Source organism: Synchiropus splendidus, chromosome 4 (genome assembly GCF_027744825.2).
Source record: "Synchiropus splendidus isolate RoL2022-P1 chromosome 4, RoL_Sspl_1.0, whole genome shotgun sequence".
Classification (NCBI taxonomy): domain Eukaryota; kingdom Metazoa; phylum Chordata; class Actinopteri; order Syngnathiformes; family Callionymidae; genus Synchiropus; species Synchiropus splendidus.
This window is the reverse complement of record NC_071337.1, coordinates 6,130,567-6,140,314: the sequence shown is the minus strand read 5'-3', so window position 1 is coordinate 6,140,314 and position 9,748 is coordinate 6,130,567. Positions and strand designations below refer to the sequence as shown.

General features: G+C 37.6%; 1 protein-coding gene and 1 long non-coding RNA gene across 4 annotated transcripts in view; both read left to right on the top strand.

Annotated features, from left to right (window-relative positions):
- The first annotated feature begins 58 nt into the window (after positions 1 to 58).
- On the top strand, positions 59 to 2,999 carry LOC128757699 (uncharacterized). 2 transcript variants are annotated; one of them, XR_008414395.1, is made up of 5 exons: positions 59 to 249; positions 330 to 390; positions 460 to 530; positions 928 to 1,002; positions 1,529 to 2,999. It is a non-coding gene; the product is annotated as an uncharacterized LOC128757699 (long non-coding RNA). The 2 variants fall into 2 exon arrangements; XR_008414396.1 differs by lacking the exon at positions 1,529 to 2,999 and adding an exon at positions 1,232 to 1,476.
- Positions 3,000 to 7,110: 4,111 nt separating this feature from the next.
- The window catches only part of pkhd1l1.1 (PKHD1 like 1, tandem duplicate 1), a 42,680-nt gene continuing 40,042 nt past the window's right edge, over positions 7,111 to 9,748 (top strand). Inside the window, exons 1-2 of one of the 2 annotated variants that reach the window (XM_053863295.1) lie at positions 7,111 to 8,197; positions 9,174 to 9,293. The gene's annotated coding sequence lies outside the window, so the exon portion shown is untranslated. Of the gene's footprint in view, positions 8,198 to 9,117; positions 9,294 to 9,748 lie in introns of both variants that reach the window. The other variant, XM_053863294.1, reaches the window with a different exon arrangement.

Sequence of the window (9,748 nt, the reverse complement as noted above, 5' to 3'; positions counted from 1 at the left end):
TTGCGAGGAGGCACACGATGAGGGAGGCTTATGGGAAACTGAGTTCTCTATCTTTTTATTTTTTTTATCGTTTATTAAAAACGTATCGGTTTGTTTACTTAAGAATAATTATTGAAATAACTATTTTTGTTTTTCGTTTTTAAAAACATTTTTCAAGTAATAATTTTGTGAAGCGGAACTATTGTTAGCGAGGAGCGGAACGCTATCGAGGAGGCACAGCGTGTTCCCCGGCAACTCATCGAGAGAAAGGTAGCGACTCTTATTATTTATGTGAAATATTTTGTGTGATTTATCAGTATTGTTGTAAAAATCATCTTCCTTTTATGCAGATGAAGAGAGTGTGGCGGCTGTAATCAACAAGAAGCTAATAGACATGGACGAACGGGAGCGGTAAGATGCGACTTTCTTTGAAAATGTTGATGAATTTCGTTTAGAAATTGTCCTTTACCTGTGTGGCAGGCTAGAAGAACTTCTCAGGGGAAAGTTAGTGGAGTGGCGATGGAAGGATGAGCTAAAAGCCCATTGTAAAGGTAATAATTACGGATAAAGTAAGTGATTTCCAGCCTTAATCTTAAATAAGATTGTCACACGAAACGTTTTAAATACATGCAATTGAGACAGTAAAGTGAAAAGAAAAACAATGTATTTATTTATTAACTAAGATGTTTGTTTTGTGTGTTTCCTATACCCCCACTACAATTTTCTGTGAAGGTGAGCCAATATTCAGTGAATAGATTTAATGAGAAATTCTTATAATTTAATCAGGTGACTTGTTTATGGGTTTTTTTTATTTATTATTCTTGAATACCATCCAGCTATCCATAAAACACCTACTATCTTACACAAAAAAAAGTTTTATTTATGTCAGTCTTGTTTGTGTAGATCCAGATTTGCATCATGTTCATTCATTTTTTCATTTGTCTCCAGATGTGATGAGAGAAAAAGGCTGAGAACATGTCACAGTAGAGGACTTAGTAACAGAAATCACACCTAAAGGCAGAGGTATGCAAGTGAAATATGAATATTAACCCCAGCAACAGATTTAAACGGTCTTTGGTGTTATTGTTCTTTAACCATCTATTTCATGACTCTTTATTTTGGGGTTAAGACATATTTCACCCCATTTTGGGTGACCTTTGGGGTCTATGATAATGGTCCAATAACAACATATTAAAAATAAACTCGTGCACATTTTCACAGACCTGAAACTACCGTCATTTTTGTTTTAAAGGCCGATGGTGCACTGAACTATAGCGCTTGGACTTATTGCTCGAGTTGTCCAGGTGAAGGCGCTGTAAGCGAGAAGCCAACTTTTCAATGACAACTAGGCGTACATGTCTTAATGTGATCTATAGTTGTATTGTAATGTAATGCAGTGGCCCTAATTGAGATATCTTATAGATAAGCTTGGTGATTAAAGTTTCTTTACCTCATAAAGCAGCGTCCTCTCTTCGTTTATTTATTTAGACTCATACTAACAGGGTTTAGCAGTAAAATATTTTCTCCCTTCTCTTCCTTCTCTGTGCAGCACTTGTACCGGTCAGTGCAAAGAAAGAGCTCCTGCAGACAATCGGAGCGTTTCTAGCTCAACATGCCACATTGTGACACGTGCCTCACATAAACATTTAGTCCCGTGGATCCATGTGATTGTGAGGAGAATCATTTCTTGTCATTCTTTGCAAGTATATTTCAGGGGTTTAACAGTAACTACTGCCAGTATTGCATATCTTAACTTATGGGTTCACACACAATCTTCAAGATTTAAGATCAGCAGGAAATCATTCGTCAGATTTGAGTGACACAAGCATCCATATACACTTAGCTATTCCTTTAACTTAAATAAAACATCTCACTTTTACCACATCCTGCTTGCCTTTAATAGTCTGATGTTTTGCTGTGTTCTATTGTGGAGCTGAACCAGGACCAAACATGAGCAATTATCTCATATCCCTTTTTTAAAATATTTGTGAAATTGGAAAAAAAAAAAAAAGATTAAATAAATATTTAGGTCTGATGAGAAATATTATTTTGGTACTAATGAAGAAAATAATTGCTAAAGAAATGTTTTAAAATACAGCTTCAAAAATTCAATTTCAAGTGGAATCTAGAGTATTTAAATGAAGGGTTATGGAGAAGAAATGAGGACATAAATCCTTAGACATCCATCACTCGTTTCATCATAAAAAAATAGCAAAAAAAAACGTAACCTTTCACTCATTAACCAGATTTTGTATCAAAAAGTATTAATTAAGTAAAGTAAGTAATTTCAAGTGTATTTCAATTTCACCATGTTAGAAAAGGTAATAAGTTATTTTTTGTAATGTGACTTAACAAAACCTATTTGGCGATTCCTGACTAATGATGGACCACTATATTTTACATTTATCTTTTCTTCCAAAATAAAATCATGCCTATTTTGGTGACAAGCCTCCTGGTGTCTTCTTTCCTGCGCCTCACCCGACATGTCTGCAATTATTTTGGCTTAAAATAGCTAAGAATGACGGAAATGTGTTGCTTTTTTACGAAGACAAATCTTGCTTGACATGAGTCATGTTTGTTAATCTCCACATAGGCGGGACCTCTGTATGTTTTCCAGTCCTATCGATCATATGAAAGACATTAATATATGCATGTAAGAATTTCTTGTTTCATCACCTGTTCTCACTGAAACCTGTGGGGCAACATATCTTCTGTTTTTTTGTCTTCTTTGCGTGATGACATGGTTCGTGAGAACATGAAGGTGTTGTGACAGTGATGGGTAAGTGTTTCCATCATAGCTGGGATTGCTGGTACATTTGTCGCGAGTGCTGTCGATCAAGTCAGTGAGGTCCTGTGGCCATTTCTTAGCCTGTAATTGCGGGTCCTACGTATTGACTGGATTAAGGTGATTGCTGCTCTGTCTGCGGGAACAGCGACAAAAATAGTTGAAGAACATGTTTTTTTAAACTGTTACTGAACAACAGCTTTTGTAAGCTGAATGTCAGGGTTCACCACCAGGTCAGGACAGTGTGTTTCATAAGATGGGTCGCAAAACTGAGACCAGTGTTCTGTCATCCTTACAGTTAAAACACAAACCAGTCAAGCTGTGAGCTGCTCTGTTTCTACTCTCCAGGCTGAGATGCGGAGCGACAAGCGATCATCACAGGTGAAGGATGATGAGAGTGAATAAACTTGGAGATGATCATCATGTTGCTTTCATACTGGTGGAGGTGGGAAGCATCAGAAGGACTGGACTGCTCACTCACCTGTGGCATAAACAAAGATGCTTAGATGTGTAGCCTCAAGCTCGGTTCGAACCCTCAACCTTCTAGTCAGTGTCAGCTGGTGAAATAGATTCCAGGGGGCCGTCATACATTGCCACTCAAATTGACCGTTCAAACAGCATTTATTAAAGACAGTGTCAATAATAATTATGGGAAATTATTGGAAGCAGAAGAAGTGCTCTACCTGAATTTCTCAGGCATTTTTCGTTACAAAACTTGGGTCATGGCAGAAAAGTGCCACCTGGTGCTGATTGGATAAATTCCTCGCCCCAGATGGCCGTTTCATGTCTGTGACTGACTTAGATGTTGCGCTAAAGAGGCGCAGTGTCATGGGGAAGCAATGTGAGTAATGATGATGAATAACAAATGAGCAATAAAATGAACTGTAAGGCTTTATCTCTCCCTCAGAGACTTTTTAAAATGTTACGGCCAAAAATACCTGATTTTGCGGCAGATTTTTTTTTTTTTTGCAGGAACATGACATGAAATAAGGATCTTTCTAAATTGGTTTGTGAAAAACTAGTGTTAGTCTTTTGCCAAAAAAAGTTCTATATTACAATGATTTTTACAAAATATGCTAAGCCCTTGCCTGACAAGTTTTCTGCCAGGATTTTTTGAAGAAGTAGGGGAGCCATCCGCGCCGCCCACATGATGACCGAATTGAAACGCTGGTTGTTAATCATGAGACGTAAATCCCCTTTCATTCGGTCGTCTCTTCACATGTCCGGCTGGATCTGTGACTTCAGTTCTTCTACGTAGCTACTGACTTCTAGCTTGCCAGATAGCTTGGAGCTGCTATTACTACTGGCTCACAACTTCTATGAAGAAGTCAGCATGTGGACTTCAGTTGTTGACAGTCAGCCGAGTGGGTTTGTCTTGGGGAAAGACGCAGAAAGATGCTCACTAATGAGCGTGGTGCATTCTCCCTTTAATAGTCCCAAAATAATTACAAATGGAAACAGGCATAAAGCAACGTTTCTTCTGCCAAAAAATATTTTTATTCTTTTATTTTATCATTGGTTACATTCATGTATCGTATAGAGGTTCATAAATTGGTGAGATCTCAACATTTAGGCAGTGTTTGGTTTTGTTATATATACTTTATTTTGTTTTTTAAATACATTTTTATTTTTCAATAAAAAAATCTATTTTTTAATCTCTGAGATAAAAAAAATATTTATTTTTTTATCTAAGCGGTTGTGGTTTTGACTGATCATGAAAAAAAAAACAAGAGTCCAGTATGACTAAAATCTAGAAGCAGTTGATTCGGAGACAAGACCAAGAGCTTGACTTCAAGGTGGAGTTGAGTTTTTTTAGTTTTTCAAAATTCCAATATTTGGTGTTGCTAAATGCAGCTCTGGCAGTAACAGGGTCTAGTACGGTTTGACATGATCTACCAACCTAATTTGGCCCTGAATTTGACTTGAAACCAACAATCTGTCATCATAAACTATTGCGGGTATTTTGACACGTTAGTGGAAAGATATTCATTTTTCAGATGGAACGATGTTCCTCACAAGACGATAATTAAAGAGCAGAGGTTTCGTGTGAGTGGCGCCTGCTGTGAAAACACAGTACCGACAGATTATCAGACGGTTTTGTCTCTTTTGTAGTCGGGATATCTGATCGTCTCGCCACCTCACGGTTCGACCTGAAATTAGATCCAAACTGGAAATACTTGACGGGTTTGACGGTACTTGATGTGTTCGACCCGTCAACCTCTGATGACTTATTTCAAATCAACTGACAAGATGTTCTTTGTAATCAACCCTCTCTGATGTCTTAATTGTGGAAAGACATTTTGACAAGAGATTGCGTTACCTGAGCCATGTTTTGTTGCGATAGCACGCGATAAATGTCACAGCGCTGAGTGAACAGGGACAGAAATAGATTTTTTTTTTCAAGGGGTGGTGAAGTGAACCCCTCATGTTTTACAGCAGTTGTCATTTCAAATCCTCAAAGCGACAACGCCCCAGGTTTGGAACAAAGACTGTCTCCTTCCGTGACTTTTGTCGATCATCACAGTGTTCCAGGTCTTAATCAGTTCATGATCATGAAAGTGTGACATCTTTTTTATCTACATTTTAGCTTCCTTTTCATCTCCACTTTGCATTTATGCTTGGATTTATTCCATGAAAATTCCTTTGTCAACTCAGGAAGGAGGTTATGTTTCTGTTAATATTAAGAAAATATGTAGAAAGTTACGAACCGGTTTTAATGAAATGTTCAGGAAATGTTTATAATGGGATAGGTTATTATATTTTGGGCGAAAACCACGGTCATCTTGCCCATACTGCGACACAAACTCGACCGACTTCAGCAATAGAACATATTAATGATATTTCAAATGCAAAAATATGTTTAATTATACAGAATAAATGAATGTCGGACCATGAAATTGGGCAATGTTGGAGCTGCTTGGCGGAGGTCTGCACTCTTTCACACTCTAATTTGGAAGTCTTACTACACTTACTTACTGTTAATAACACATCCTAACTCCCAGGGGGTCATATACTGATGTTGGGAAAGTTGCCCTTTGTATTCTATACTGACGAAAAAGGCAGCCTTCAGCGGTGCATGTTGACACGTCGACGCGTGAAAAAAAGGTTGAAGTTAGGATAAACCATGGGATGGCGCTCCATTCATTCTAAGTTTAATAATATTATATATTGTTATAATAATATTATAATTATATATTATATAGCTATTTAAATCTCATCAAACGGCCGTTTTTTAGTCACAGTAACTTTCAGTACTGTGACTAAGGGGAAGAGTCATGTAATCGGTTATAAATAGCAAATGACAGCCCCCTCCTCACATGGAACACTACGGAAAGAAATGTTCTTTTAGTCTATTTTAGTCCATGTATATGTGTGTGTATATATATATATATATATATATATATATATATATACACAAGGCTGCCTTTTTCGTCAATATAGGATGCAAAAGTCCACTTTCACAACGTGAATATATATACACCATGGGAGTGAGGATGGGTTGCTAATAAAGAAGTTGCGAGTCATCAGATAACAAATTCAAGGTACGTGGCTCACTGTCAAAACTGGCATGAGTTCATGAGAATGTCACGTCAGGCAATATAAATTTTTGCTGACTGCCACTTTCAGAGGAATGAATCAGCGACTTCACTCACTGTGTGGGGTTATTTTCATGCCAAAAGCTGACCTCAGATCCACATTTTCAACGAAAGAGGAAGCAGAACTGACGTGCTTATTATCATTTATAAACCAAGTTGTGACATTGAAATTGGCTTGTTTTGGGATGATTACAAAATGTATTTGTTGTTGTGCTGCAGCCTGCGAACAAGGAGGAATCAGCATGTGTGAGTGTGGGTTTCCTCTCACAGTCCAAGCCCCTGTGGTGCTGAGCCTGAAGTGGACGGTGTCCTGTCCTGGTGCCTCTCTCCCCTTGTAGCTCGGACACCATGGAGAGAAGAAGTGGAAGAAGATGCAAAGCAGTCTCAGCAGTTCCAGAATGAAAAGATGGCTTGTACCGTACCAAGCGGAACACCACAGTTCAAAATCGAAATTCTAATGCTGTTCAGTTTTTGCATTTGAACCACTGGATCTAACAAAATGACCTTCTATTCTAGTCATCCATCTGCAGTATCAGCGATTTGCCAGCATCCAGTGAGTGCAGCCACGAGGTTGTTCATGAATATTCACATATATTTTTTTTTTAACTGTTTATTTTTCAAATTTTAAATTTTACAAAATACAGACATTATGATTGAAAATGATACATACAATGGTTTATAACATGTAAGAAAAGACAGAGAACAATAAAATAAAAAATAAGATAAAAAAATAAAATAAAATACAGACAGAAAAACATTGGGGATATTACAATAACTTATAATTACGATAAGGTTGGATTTCTTTGCTGAAAAATGTTCCACTTTGTCCATCTTTTTGTGTATAACCCAGTTTTCAGTCTCAACAGAGAGGTCAAATACTCCATCTGCCTTATTTCTTCAATAATGTCCGTCCAACTTCGTACATCAGGTCCATCAGTTTTCATCCAGTTCCTTGTAATAGCTTTTTTAGCAGCAAGCATCAAGATTTTAAATAAATATTGATCACCATGTTGCACCTGTGAGGGCAAGAGTCCCAGCAAACATATCTGTGGGTCCTTAAGAATATTACATTCAAATATCTCCTCAAGAATATTTATAACATTGTCCCAGAACATTTGTATTTTAATACAGGTCCAAAATATATGTGAATGAGAAGCATTCATGTGCCCACATTTTCTCCAGCATTGTTGTGGTTTTCCCAGTTGTTTGCCTCTCATATGCGGTGTGATGAAAAATCTTATCAAGGTCTTCCAGCCAAATTCCCTCCATTTTCTCGAAGCTGTAGTACTGTGTTGTGTATTGCACATTAAACCCCATTCTTTTTTAGATATTGTGATTTCCAACTCCTGTTCCCATTTTGTTTTAACATACAGTGTGTTTGTACCGTTGTTTTTCTGTAAGCCCCCATACACTTTAGAGACTATTTTTGTAGGTACTTCTTTATAAGCCTCTACAAACACCTGAACAATTTCGAATATTCACATATTTGGTTTATAGTGAGCATGTTCTAGTTGATGAGTTTGAAATCCATGAAGAAAAAACAGGTATGTAACATCTGTGTTTTATGTAACTCTCTAACATCTGCATGTCTCGCCCTGCTAACATACATCTTAGTCAACAGTATGTCTTTACTCTGCCAAACCTTGTTGATCTTGGGAACATTGTTGACACTTTCATGCACAGAGCAGGAGCCATCAGCAACATAAGGTGTTGTGGGAAAATGGAGGGATTTGAAGATAGTGACATAATGTCATCGCATGTCGAAAGGCGACGGTCTGAACCTCAGTTGTCAGTGAGGGATACCTGGAAGAGTCCCGCCCAAGGATCTCAGGCTCCGGTATGTTCTCTGGCTGTCAACAGGTCGATGTAATCTGGAGCTGGACCAGCAGCTTCTGAATATGTTTCTGTAGAATCAAATAAGAGGTCTGATTCAGCGGAACTCTGCCGTTGGGAGTATTCTGCAACCTGTCCATCAGCAGAATCACATTTTCTTTATCGTGGTTTTTATTTATCTAAAAAAAATAGTTATTTACTTATTTTCCCAAAGCGTCTCTCATGAACCGTAGAAATAAACAGTAAGGTAGTGGTAGTTGTTATCATTGTTTTAAAATAATTTTTAGGTGTTATGGTACAACTACTAGTAAAAGTACTGGTATTTATAGTATAATTATTAATAGTAGAGTAGTATTTGTTGCAAAACTAGTCATTGCTGTGGTTGCATTTGTAGTAGTCGGAGTTGCAGTACTTTCATTAATAGTTGCAGTAGTGGTCATTGTTAAGTAATTATTATTTGTAGGTTTAGCCACGCTAGTAGTAGTATTTGTAGTGTAATGACTAGGAGAGTAAGTATTTGGAGTACAAATGGTTGCAGGATAGTTGTAGTCATAGTGCTTGCAGTAGTTGTTACAGTAAAGTGGAATTATTAACAATAGCAGTCGTAGGGGCAATTTTATCTGTGAGTGTAATAACAGTGTAATAAAGTTTTTGTTAGTAACAGTAGTGGTAGTGACAGTAGTATTATTAGTAGTTGTTGAAGCAGCCATAGTTGAATTATAATAGCTGGACTCGTAGTAGTAGTAGCAATAGTATTTCCTATTCTGCTCATCTAACTATATATACTGTTGCGATGATGTGACGTTGTCATCAAACCCCTGTGTTTCTTTACTTCATTACAATGTCTGGTTTTTTTCAGTTTAAATTGTCTCATTATAGCAGCACTTCTCTGAAAGTCTGACTTCATGCTTCCTGTCTTTGCAGATGTTACTCATGGTCCAATGTGAAATCACCTTTTGCCCATCTATCTCATTGTTTAGGCAGGGATGAGGACTGAGTCTCCTCCCAGTCTTGAGGTGGAGTCCAGTCCTTATCAGCAGTGAGTGACTCTGCAGCTCCAACCACTGCAGCCTCTCAGTGCAGGTGTTACATGGCAGCAGGTAAGAATGTCACTCGCTACCTCTCCTTCATGTCAACACTAGAACCTTCATATTGCTGTTTTCATTCTTGCATTCTCACTTTGGATGTTTGAATTTGAGCTATTTTAAAGGAGTTCTTTGTGTTTCATGTTGTTAAAATGCTGTGAGATCAGGCTTTCACGGCTGCGTTGCAATAAACAGCAGCAAAAAAAAAACTTAAATTAACTCTGTATTTGCTGCAGATATGAAGTCTCATTTACTATTTAACCACTTTGCGTCTGGACTTTTTTCTTCTTCATCAGATTCTTTCAAGTGACAGACTGTGAGGTGTGACTTGTTTAAGTTTCAGAATAGTTACACAATCAGAGTGGAGTTACTGTCTTGGCTGACAATGTGAGGGAAGCAATTGGGCTCCTAGACATAGATGGAGAAAAATCATTTCTATTAAGTGTCATCACAATTTTTTTTCCACGTTT